Source organism: Oryzias latipes, chromosome 15 (genome assembly GCF_002234675.1).
Source record: "Oryzias latipes chromosome 15, ASM223467v1".
NCBI classification, from domain to species: domain Eukaryota; kingdom Metazoa; phylum Chordata; class Actinopteri; order Beloniformes; family Adrianichthyidae; genus Oryzias; species Oryzias latipes.
In genome coordinates, this window is record NC_019873.2 from 11396088 (window position 1) to 11409168 (window position 13081).

The following is a 13081-nucleotide window of genomic DNA, read 5'->3' on the forward strand; positions in this document are numbered from 1 at the left end:
ACTTTGGATAAATTAATGTTATTTAAGACCCACTCTGTTGTTCTTGTGGCATTCTTCTGATGACGGATGTCATTTATTAAGAAAATGTAGCTTAAAATTGTATTTCTGAGGACGGTATTTCCTCACTCAAATCATTGTGAATCAGGAGCAGATGAAAAAATGTTTTTTGAAAAAGAGTTCATTTCAGGCCACAAGCTTCCTGCTCAGCTCCATTCTGATGCATCCACTTGTGACTAGATCCATGCACCTCTTTGCTAATGTTCACTAATATTTGGATGGGGGTGTGAGGGGCTGTAAGCTAGTGGGAGAGAGTAAATGGCGTGCTCTCAGCAACAGGAAGGGGAATGGGGGTGGGATTGCTCCACGCCAACGGTCCAGTCAACAACTGAGAGGTACATTTCCAATGAACTCCTACCGCTCTGCAGAAACTATGTTCTAAAAAACAATTTCATATTTGGGCTAAAAACGTTATATTCATAATTGAACAGCCACTGGGAACCCCTGATTATTATCCAATCATGGAGAGCTGTGTAGGTGAAGGTCCCAGGACACCAACACTCTGGATATGACTTTACATTTACTAAAATCCAAAATATGTCATCCAGTTTTTTGGTTGACTGGTAATCTAAATATGCAGCAAACTAAAAAATGCATTTCCTGGCATTTCTACCCCTTCCGTCTCACAGCATCAACATGAAGGACCCACAGAACGGTGGCAGACGAGAAAGTTGACAGGATTTTTTATTTGTTTATCACCAATCTTCCAGTACAAATGAGCATTTCTCCAAAACAATTCAGACGACACATGAGCATATTGAGGTAGGAGCGTGTGGCGCGCACACAGAGCCGCAGTGTTCCCACCGAAACGTGCCAAAACACTAGTATGCAGCGCACACTCAGGCCCTTATTCCGCCTGAAAGAGCCGCTTGTAACACGATCGCTTTCAAGTCAATTTTTGCACTTTTGCTCTTCTAATCCCAATTACAGAGCTCATTCACAATGATGGATAAGGCCTCTGGTCATGCCTCGCGAACACAATTTGGCCGCTGTGCTGAGGGGGAAGGTTAACGGGCAAGCTGAGCCGCACACATCATTTTTCAGCTCACAGGAGCACGGGCTGCAGAGTGACTTCTGGATGAGTTGTTTTTGGCCAAAACGGCCAGTATGGTCAACCCTACAAATATGTACTCTCCCGGCGTCCGAAGTGAGCAGCGGAAGCAAAACATATGAGATACGGCGAGAGACGCTTGGAATAACAGCGGCTGAAAGCGGGGAAACCAGACGATGAAACCAGCGAGCAGGTGGTACCACAAAGGCAGCTCGCAGGCGTTGAAGTCAGACGGGAGCTTTCAGCAGGAGGCCGGTGCGGTGTGCACGACACTGCAGACTTTCTCCACCAGGTTGCTGATGACATGCCTGCTGAGAGCGCGGGTTTGGGGTTTGGCAGGCGTTCACGTTTTCACAGCAGAGGGACGTTTTCACGTGATAGACTGCACTTCTGTTCACTCTGCCTCTCTGTACATGTGCCTTGTCTCACTAAATACTGCTTCCTTTTCAATAAAAACTCCAATTTATAAACAGTTGTTGCCAGGAATGTGATGCAGGAAATAAGAAAAAACAAATGTAGAAAAAAAATCTTTAAAAAAAGTCAGTTGAAGTATTATATTTTTCTTTTGCTTGAAGCAACATCATACTATGGAGAGAAAAAATCAAATTAACCTTGTGGACAGACATTGTGAAAAGTACACTAATTAGTGACATATTTTGCCGATCGCACTGGATGTGTGCTAAAGTTTTCATAAATGTTTTTCAATTGTTGCGCCTGACAGATTCTCACTTTAGTCTCAAAAATGTCTCAACGTTGTCTCAGGTTTGTCACATTTATGACCCGTAAAAATGCTTAAAAACACTGAGGTGCCTCTAAAATATTTGAAGAAGAGAAGGTTTTGTACGTTTTGAAATTCCAGAGAGATAAAAGCGAGCAACCTGCATGAAGTCGATACTAATAATTTATTTGTACAATAACAATGTCACGATTTCACTTCCATTTTTGTCATTCTGAAAAACATTTTAAAAAAATGTGTCAAGTACAAAAAAAGTTTGTGAAAGCTTAAAATAGATTTTAATTTAATTTAAAAAATGTCTAAATTTGTAGACTTTTTTAAAATAAATGCATAGTTTGATGTTTATATAGCATATTTATATCGATATTTATATGTATATATATTTATATAGCAGCAACAGAGGAATACAAAGAAGTGTTGCAATTCCTACAAAAATGAACTGCATCCACTGCTGCCCGATTTGTTTTTGTTTTTTTTGTTTTTTTGTATTTTCTGTGAACATCTTCTTCAACAATTGGCATCAAAAAGAAACGAGGAAAGAAGAGAACAAAAACCGAAAACAAAACAAAAAACATGCAAATAAAGATAATAAATAAATTAAGGTATCATTTATCTTGTAAAAATGTTAAGAATGGATGTCAAATCTTACTAAACAGTGGAGGGATTATGTTTCTGATTTCTCAGGTCTTATTTGCTCTATTTTATAATAGTAATAATAATAATACATTTTATTTATAAGGCGCCTTTCTGGGCACTCAAGGTCGCCACACAACATGTATACAGTATAAGAAATACAATAAAAAGTTAAAACAACAACAATATAAATACATACACAATTAAATAAATGTATGTAAAAACATGAAAAAGTTACTGTTACAGTGAATAGGCCATTTGTGAAAGGCTTTGAATGTGTAGAACAAGATTTTGTATTGAATGTGGTATGAAATGGGGTAATATGGTTGGTGTGATATGGTTGATGGAGGGATGATGATATGAGCAGCTGAATTCTGAACCAGTTGAAGTTTATGGAGGTTTTTTTGTGGGAGACCAAACAGAAGTGACTTCAGTCTAAGTTTAGAAAAATGTAATCTATGAGTAACTTTGAATTGAATGAATTTGTATCTGGCATTTATAGAGCATGTCTGTATACTGGCCGGGCTATTTGACCATTGAGCCTCATATAAGGTGACACCAAGGTCCACGGCCCAGACATTGCTGTTTCCATCAGTGTCTGCTGGAATCATGAAGCATTTAGCAAACTAGGAGAGCAAACCTTTGAGATTTGTTTTCAAAAGTGTGTCAAAATAAATGTGGTTGAGTGTTTCAGAAGAAAATCAGAGGAATTTTTCTGAGTAAAGTGTCTAATTTGTAGGGAATTAGGTAGGTGATACTTTTGTTGGAGGCAAAGCTATTATCTATGTGCAAGTCTTCGATTAGTCTTAACCCCTTTTCCCTCCAGTCTAAGAGCACCGTGTCCATCCTTCCTGGTTTAAATGAATGATCTTTATTGGTGACCTTTGCTGACAAATCTGGTCATTTAAGTGGATTTCTAATTTGTCCCATTATTTTGATGGAATTTTTAATAACAAAGTTGTAGCCTGTCACTTTGTTGGAGGATTTTGTGTCAGTAAATAATTAGGCCTGGAGAGAATTTTCAGAAATTAATTCTGATTCTACTTGTATCCAGAGTGGGACATCCTCTAAGTGTCAGTTTCCCGGGTAACCCCACTGCCACAGTGAAAGGGCTCTAGAGTTATCTGCCCAGTAGTAGTGTCTGAGCACAGGAACCACCAATGGAAGTGTGTTCATCAAGATGAGCTTTGGATATCGGAAGGGGTTTTCCTGCCCAAATGAATGAGTGGATGACTGAGTCAACCTGTTTAAAAATTTGAAGAGGGAAGTGAACAGGAAGGTGTCACCAATTCTGGCAATGACCCCATTTTCATTGCATTTATATGACTTTTCTATCTCATCTTCCACTTTTTAAACACCTTGGAAGTCCAAAAGGTTTCAAGGGTTTTAATTGCTAAGCAGCACACCACATACACTTCAGAATTGCACAGTATGTAAAACGTAATGTAGAAAGTAAAATAGGTTTGAATGTAAATTCGATCATATTGTCAACAGAAACAAACTGGGAAATAGTTGATTGTTCTCACCCAAATAACATTTAAGCTTATTTGTTCTTTTTCCATCTTGTAGACATTGCTTTGTCCAAAAAATATCATTATTTTCATATTATTGCTTCAGCATTAATTGGTACAGGATTGTGTGTCAGATCTCAATGCTTCCATTTATAAACTCTTGGTGTACAGTTTTTTTTTTTTTCTCAAAGTTAGAGTTTACCTTTCCTTTAGAAGTTTGGTGGCAATTCCATGTCCCAAGAATCTTGGTTACATTTTAAATGTCTATGCCCCACCCACTGCTGATTACCTGGATCAGGTGTATCCAACCGATTAAAGGGTGGAAGGGAAATTTTTTTTTCAAAATGGGCTGCAATATCTTTTTGCCCACCACCACCCCCACTCTAAGGGGGTGGTGTCTGAATACTTTGATCTCAGAGTTGGGCAGATTTCTCTGCAGGGGTTGCTCACTTTGCATGTGATGAAGTGAACGGTGCCGTGGCCGGTTTACAAGGCATGTGTCCAATATTCAGCTCACTGAAGTAGTCTCGGTGTGATAGCCACAGCGTTAACCAAACCGCAAGCAACTCTGCGCTTTAAAGAATTCCAAAAACCTTCTTCTTTCATTTATTGGTGGACGATAAACCAACGCAAAGAGAGTATACTGCCCCCTACTGTACGGAGTCTGGATGGTTGTTTAAAATGTGTGAGGTCGGCACAGCAAAACAATCTAGCATCAGGTGCTTTAAACGTTTTTTTTGTGTTGTGTTGTTGCATTGGACATGGCTTTCCACCTTGGTTTCCACATTCTGGGACAAGTTTTCCCTCCTTTTAAGCTGATGAAGATTCAGGAAGGCAAAAATGATGAAGACCTTAATGAAGGTGGGATGTAAAATAGGACTTTCACAGAAGTGAAGCAACCAATCCAGAAAATGTAGCGTTCCTTGTGGTGTTTCAGTCACGCAACTCTGTTCTGGTTGTTCCTTCTTCTCTATTTTCCTTCACTCAGACTTCATCCCCCTCTCCTCATGTCCCAGTGGCTGATCCCCAGGCAGTTGGGTGCGGAGGGCGCAGGCTGGCGGGGGTGATGGATGACCATTAAGGCAGCTTATTGGAAACAGTCTGATTTATGTGCGAGCGCTGCCTCGGCCTAATGGCTTCATTTCTTTCTGCCGCCACATGATGTCACAGCCAAGGTCACCGCGGCAACGGCCCCCCTTTGTTGTGGCTTCGCTTGCTGATGACCTGAGAGGGAAGGATGGATGGAGAGAGGGAGCTGAAGGAGGGGACAGAAGGGGGTTTGGAGGTTTGTTTGCAGAATGAAAAGGTGATGTACGAGCGCATGGAGGCGGAGCAGGAAGGCTTCACAACGGATTCTGCTCCAAATGAGTTTTTACTGCTCAGCTTTCTCTGCTGAAGTCCCCCCATTTCTCGCCTCCGCCGCACTTTGCTCCTTTTTATTCCTGCCTTCTCTCCTTCTCAGTAAATTAAGAAACTCTTGTCCTTCTCCTCTTCCTCCCATCCGTACCTCCATGACTGAGGACAATAAAACACGCACACAGCTTTACAGCCTTCCTCAGACAGCTATTACTCACTCCTACTTTAAATGAGTGCCGTCAAATATATGAGCCCGCCATTAAGAGGCCGATCGATAAAAGTGCCATTAGAGGTGGAGTAAAAATGCTGATATTAGTGAAGCTCCAAACAAAATGTTTGATTTTTCCCTTCCACGGTTCCCCTGGATCCGCTCTGCCCTCGGCTCTCATCGTGGTTCCCGTCGCACTTTCACGGATGTATTTTTGTCGTCATGAAAGTTTTACCAGTTCATGTTTTTTAATTCCCCCAGAACAGAACTGAGAGCATTTTGTTTAGACTCGCTTAAGCCCCACGCCTCATGAATTTTGATGTCTCTATAAATTTGAGAGTCTGACTTTATCCTGATTCGTTTATTGACAAAATTCATAAAGAGGAGGCCCAGTCTTTCTGCTTCTCCAACACTCAAAGTGTGTGCACACATGTGTTTGTTTGTGTGAATTAGATATCTACTGGGGCCTAGTTGACCCACCTAAAGCTCTGCACAACTCAAGTCTGGGTCAAAAATATGACAAAAAAGATCAGTGTTTATTAGTGATGAAAACAGCCGATATAAACACAGAACCAGCTAAGCTACACAAGCTAAGCCTTTCTGACATCTGACAGCTTATAGACGTCAATAAAGTCAGGGGTTTCAAATTGGTGCAATAATTGTGATTAATTAATAAACAACAATTCAACATCTTTGTTTTTTTAAATCTCATTTTGGTGTGGGATGGTTGCTTCTGCAAAGTCCATTATTTCTGATCACGCACACTTTAAAGGGCATAATTCTGCTTATACCATGGCCAGTTAGAAAAAAAGAAATATTAAATGAATTATTAGTCATTTATTCTTAAGTTTAAGTCGTTTTTCCCCAAAAAGTCGACTATTTAAAATGCGATGAGACGGGTTGTCATGGTAACAGCTACAGAGGGTGCACCGACCTCACTCTGCCACTCTTCAAAATATCCTGAGAAATGAAACAAAGCATCACTTCAGAGGGAAAGTTCACCTTTTAGTGGTTGTTTTAGTCCAGATGATGAAACAAAAGTTTGTTTTCAAAGAAACAAAGTCTGAATTCCTCCTGTGTTTACCACCCTGTGACTCTTTTCCTTCTTCTGATATTCTTTTGTCTCTTTCTGTGCTGCTGCATCTCAGTCTTCAACATGATCAAACTCCCCAAACAGCTTAAAGGAATACATAAAATCACTTGTGTCCTTTCATGCTATCTTGCTGTTTTGATAAACTGTGGAATAATGTCTATCAACAAATGGATTTGTTGGTGCAAAAGTAAAGTTTGGAAGTCTTCCATGATTAAAATCTTCATAAAGCCATTTGTTGTATTTTGATCTTTTACTTTTTGATCTTTTACTTTAAATTGGTGACACCAAAATGTCACCAATTTAACTAAAATACCTCTAAATGAGGATTTTCCCAGCAATTATTAAGTTAGATTAAAACAGATGAATTATGTTTGATAATTCCAGTCATAATTAAGTAATCCCATAAATAAATGAATCCCATGACACTCCTGGTAATTTCTCTTGAACAGTTTCTCCTCAGCGTCAAAGGGTTGCATATGCAGTGTCTTTCTGAAATAAGCAGGATACCACACAGCAACGGAGGCTTTAGCGGTGACGTTTTTGTGTCGCACGAACAGGAAAAAAAACTTTGGATGGAAGAAACAAGGTCGTGATTCTGCCTGCTGCTCCGTTGAAAATAACATCTAAATCTCTGCTGCTGCCCATCGAGCAGTTCTCCTGCTACGCAGCATTCCTGTGATTTATGGTGAGTCCTTCCCTCCATTCATCAATGACGCCACAAATGTATAATTCAAAACATTTCTGTGTTGTTGTGTGTTCGTTTCCTGCCTCCCTCCCCTCTTTGACACACACACTACTCCTGTGATTAGTTTTTCTGCATGTACACAAAAGTGCTTAAAGGGAAATCTGATGGATGTCTGCTCGGAATAAAGACAGAGCACTAGGTTCAGTTTGTTTCAAATCCTATGAACAACCAGGGTCTTTTTTAGTAAGGCTCTATACAAATAGGTGGAGAATCAGTAAATCAAACCAAAAGTAAAATCACACATTTTTATCCTGTCCAGTCATGATTTTTCCAAAAACTCACCCAAAATAAGAAGGTCAAGGAGCAAAAAAAAAAAAAAAAGGGACATGTTAGCAATTTCTGTAGAACTTTCTGCTGTGAGGAAAATGCACAGTTCATCCAAAACAACCTCAGTCATGTTTATCTCCAGCAGTACAACTAAAGGCATGGCTCAGGGTTGTCCTTCTATCACCAAAAGGAGCTTGATAGATAGATCATGGATCTGCTTCTCGTTTAGAATATTTTAGTCAGAACTGGGAATGCTGTCGATGAGGAGAAAACACTGCTGTTTGGGAAAAAATGGACAACTAAATGTGCCCAACACAAGTGATTGTTAACATTCAGACACACAAACATCATGCACTAATACACAATTGGTTGTGTAATCTTGGACAAACAGTTGTGCACAAATACACCAATTGTAATGTACAAATGGAAACGCTTGTGAACATTTGGACACATCAACAGTCGTGCACAACTGGACACACCAATAGTCGTGCATAATTGAAAGCACCTATAGTCCAGCCCACTTGAACACATCAATAGTCGAGTAGACTTGGATAAACTAACAGTCGTGCACATTTGGACACACCAATATATGGAAGCATTTCTGTTGCATAATTAAAATGTCAAAACCAGAAATGATTTTTAATTTTCAAAATGAAGCTGCATTCGTTGAATTCGAAATATACCTAATTTGACAAATAAAATGGATTTTTCATTTTCACAACGTAGCTGCATCAATTGACTCAAAAATAAAATAAAAAATCAATCCTCCAAAATGCGTCATCATTTCTACTTCAACACCGCTCATTCTGTGACATACTTAAAGCGAAAATGCAAAGAGGGGGATTGTATTTTCGTTTTCACATCCACCGGGCGAAAAGTGTCTCTTTAATTAATTCCAGTTACCATTTGCAGGGGGGATACCAATAGTCGAGCACACTTAGACTCACCAACAGTAGTGCACACTTGGACTGCAGTCAGTCATGCACACTTGGAAATGCCAATGGTAGTGCACACTAAGACATACACATAGTCAAGCACACTTGCATTAACTGCACTTGGACAAGCTAACAGTCATCCTCACACCAACAGTTAAGCACATGTAGACCAGCAAACAGTCACTTACACTTAGCCACACAAACAGTCAAACAAACAGTCTGTGCCGTTATTTAGCTTCCTGGTAGCGCCTTAGATTCTGCATTAGAAGCTGCAGAATTTTCTTTTAACACGAATGAGGTTTTACATGTTCACAAATCACAATTTTTGTTTTTTCATTCATATTCAAGGTAGAACTCATATATATTTTAATGTGTGTGTATGTGTGCTCATATAGTGCCCTCACAGTTCCTCAGAGGAGTGGTGCAAACACCATTTCTGCTCTGTCATCAATCACTCTGCCACTCTAATTTATGTGCCACTTCTGCGAGCGTTGTCGTTTATTTTCAGGGGGAAGAATATCGCCGTTGCACAGCTGTAGGGAGAAGTGGCTTCTCTTTCCAGAACACATATCTCTGTTGAACATTCTGTGAGCTGAATGAGGTCTTTGGGTTGGTCTGAAGCAGAAGAAAAATTCTCTGGATTATTTTTGAAAGCTGAGAAGTGATGGTTATTTTTGTTTGCTTTGTTTTTATATTTGTTTTTATCTAGAGAGTGTCCCCTTTCTCAAGGCAAAAAGAAAATGGGCAACATTTCAAATTCCTTCCTTTGAGTTTGTAAGGAAAACCCCACTCATGTAGATTCTCTAGGAAAAAGTACTGACGTGTTTACGCAATCAACAGATCAACAGGTAAATCAACAGATTCTCTTGCTGTCTTGCTGTCGCTGAAAAAAGCGGTTTTGCACCATTATGCAACACTTTACATTAGTAATGTGTTGCATATCGGTGCAAAGCCAACATGAAAAGCTGCTTTTCTCTATGTCATTATCGGCTGATTGATGTTGATCTCATGAACTGTTGAGGAGTTACAGTATGTGTGATATTTAGGTGTTGCAGACGACCTCCTTAGTGTTAGCGGGTTAACAGTACATCTTCATATTTTCCTCATTTGCTTAATTTTTTTTTTGCTTTAGCATGCAACAAATATCACGATTTTCCATTGAATGGAAAAAGAAATTGTGTTTTGCTACAATCGCACCACTGGAACAAATTGTATCCATTATGTGAGGTTCTACTGTAACAATAAACTGACATGAATGTCTCCAGCTGAAGAGAGAACAGAGAAACTGCAGATAATGAAGCAGGTAACAGTTTAATGAGTACAGATGTTGAAACTTGACCCCCGTGTCTTTGTGTTTTTGTGCAGGGGAATATAGAAAACACGTCTGCGGGGTTCAGGCTGTTGGACCATGCAGGTCGTGTCTAGATGAGGTCAATGTGAGGTCACTCCTGTTTGGGAATTCCAGTCCTGTCTGTGACTGAAGGCAATCCAGAAGCCTTTGCTGCCCTCGTTCTCTGCAGCCCCTCCTGTCAGGGTTACGTACAGCAGAAGCTGCAGATGCTGAGGCTGCAGGAGGGAGCAAACGTGCACGCATGAAAGCTGTGATAGTGCCTACTAAGGCCTTAGATACATGCACCCGTACAGTGTGTGTGTGGGGAGGTTTGTCCACTGTGGATGCTGTGGGTTTTTGGGTTGTCCTGCCCCGTGGAGGGTTGCAGATACATCTTAGGAGGAGCACAGGTGTGTCTTGCTGTTCCCTTGAGGCTCGTACTACCACCTTAATGGATGTCATGGAAAGCGAACATACCATTGTCATGCATGTGATAAGTGTATCATGAAACGTTTGTAAAGATAATGTAAGTTACACCCGCTAATGGTGAATGTGTGATGTTGTACAGTGTACACACTGGCCCTTTATTCAACGCTCGTGAACGCTGGACGCACGTGGTGTGCTCGTGATAATTACCCATAGGGCGGCTGTAGGTTACCCACAGAAACTACCCTTGCGTTGCGTTGCGTTGCGTTGCGGAGGAACAGATGTCAGACGCAGACGTTTTTTTGCAACAAAGAGGCACTGCAGACGGACTAGTGTAAATCAGCCTTAAAGCATGACTGGAAATATTTTCTTCCCACTCCTTAATATTTAAGAAAATGACTAACTGGTAGCAGAAAACTTGTTCTGGTGTCCTCTTTCCTTTTCTGTCGCAGTGAATCCCTCAGATTTCGTCACTCCAACAGTTCTGGATCTCTCCAGGAGAGCTCCTACTTGGCTGTGACAGTTTTCGGCGGGTGATGCAATAAGACTCACAGTTTTATTGGGCGGATGAATCACAGGGAGCCATGATTCAGTGTCGCTATGAGCTAAATGCTCCGCGCCGATCTTCAGAGCATAACCTGATCCAGGCGGAGCAGATCCCGCCACCCTGCTCAGGGAATCTTCATTTCTGGAGCCAGATTGAATTATTTCTTCTTGCTGAGCTTGAGGAATTAAGTTACTGTGAACATAAACGACAATAACAGACTGCTTGTGTCGTGGACTCGTGTTAAAGGAGGCGCACAGCAGGATGCTAATTCGAGTGAGAAGTAAGTTAGAGCAATGCGGAAAACTCAAGCCTAGAAGAGAAACGCTCCTTATTTTGTTTTGACATCTTCACAATGCCTGCTGAAGTTAAAAGGATTGAGTGCAGCTTTATTGATTCCTTTTTTTTCTTCTTCAGTTGCGTCCGAGAGATGGCGCCGAGAAAATGAGGTCTGGCTTGAAGGTTTATGTCCTCGCCGGGTTGGGAGGAAACGTGAGCTGAGGATTCAGCTGGCCTTTTATTGTAAATGCGCTCCCTCTAGATGGACTTAAAGTGTCTGTTTTCCTGTCTATGGCAGGAGAATTAAATATGAAGGGTATCAGTAAATGGGCAGGAAGATTCTAAATGAGTGCTTAGGGACAGTTTCCTATTATTGTCATCTATTATCCCGGACAGATAGTGGTATCGGGTCCCCGAGCCGTCGATTGCAATCCGCCGCGTGTTGCTATGGAAGCCGCACTCAGGCGCCGTGAAAACTCGTTGAATGGAAGGGAGCTGGCTTTACTAGCAAGAGTCATAACTAACCCAAGAAGCTGTCGATTCATTGATGCATTTGACTGTTTTCTTGTTTCTTTGACTAAGGGCAAAAGGCAAGAGAACTTCAAACCGTTTTGGGCTAAATTACCTCTGAATGATACATTTTTGATGCTCTTAAGGCAGCAAAACGCTCCGAATATGGCAGTCGCAGCGACCAGAGAGACTCTTTTGGCTTTTTTGAAGCATATAATGAATATCCAATCAGTGTTTTTGATTTAAACGTACATTTTGGATCAAAGCTTTAAAGAATGCAGGACTAAAAATGTTTTTAAGTCAAAAAATGAAAAGGTAATTTTGACAAATAGACTCACTCAGAAGAAAATAGTGTTTTTTACGTGCTCTTGTGGCATTTGTCTCATGATGGAGAATCAAGAGAATCAAGATTAAAATTGCATTTCTGAGTACTTCTGTATTCAAATCACTGTAAATCAGGAACAGACAAAAGGATACGGTTGGAAAAAGAGTGTAAGAGGCAGATGTGTCCTGCTAACTGCCTAACCCAAGACTGGATAAATCAACCATAGTCCTCAGGAGGCGTAGTGGTTGGAATTTATGCCCTCTAAGCCTGATGGTCTGGAAAACAACCAGGTAAGCCAGCCTCACACCACGGAACTGCTTCTGAGCCGATATAAGGGAAGGGAAGAAGGAAGCTCTGCCCACCACACCCCTATGCTAAACACAACAGCACCCACAGTGAGCCCCAAAAGGGAAACGCCACTACGCCTAGCAAGGAACACCTCCAAAAAGCATTTATACAATGACTAGAGGCACTCATGCCACAAGTCCAGCAGGCGCCAACCAAAAAAAAAAAGAACAAAGACACAAAAAGCCAAACCACTCCCAAATGCCAGTACACAACCCCAACACACAAAAGGACCAAGACCTCATCTTAATGTGCAACAAACAAAAACAGAAATACACAAAGCTAAAGCACACCCAAACAAAAGCCACCACACACACAAAACTGCACTACAGGACATCAATGAAATGACACGGAAACTACAAAATCCACCAAACCAAACCGCTCACTTAGACAAGCCCCAAGTATGTTATGTGTAACAACAAGAAGGGAGACAATTTATCATCCACAAAATATTTCATAAGTTTAGAGAATAATAATCAACAAAAGTACAGGTAACATGAAGGTGTGGTGTTAAATGAGTGTCTGGGTGTGTGAGTGTATGTTTGTGGATGGGTTACAAACCAATGGAACCATACCGGGGGGAAAGGTATGACAGGCTTGATAACTTGGAGAAGCATTGCAGCAAAGACTTGGACACACCAGGAAGACCAGTGGGAGAGCCGCCTCAGCAGGACCCCTATGGCGGACCTTTTATTGCCGTCATCTGATTCTCAAGGAGAGAATAGGCACC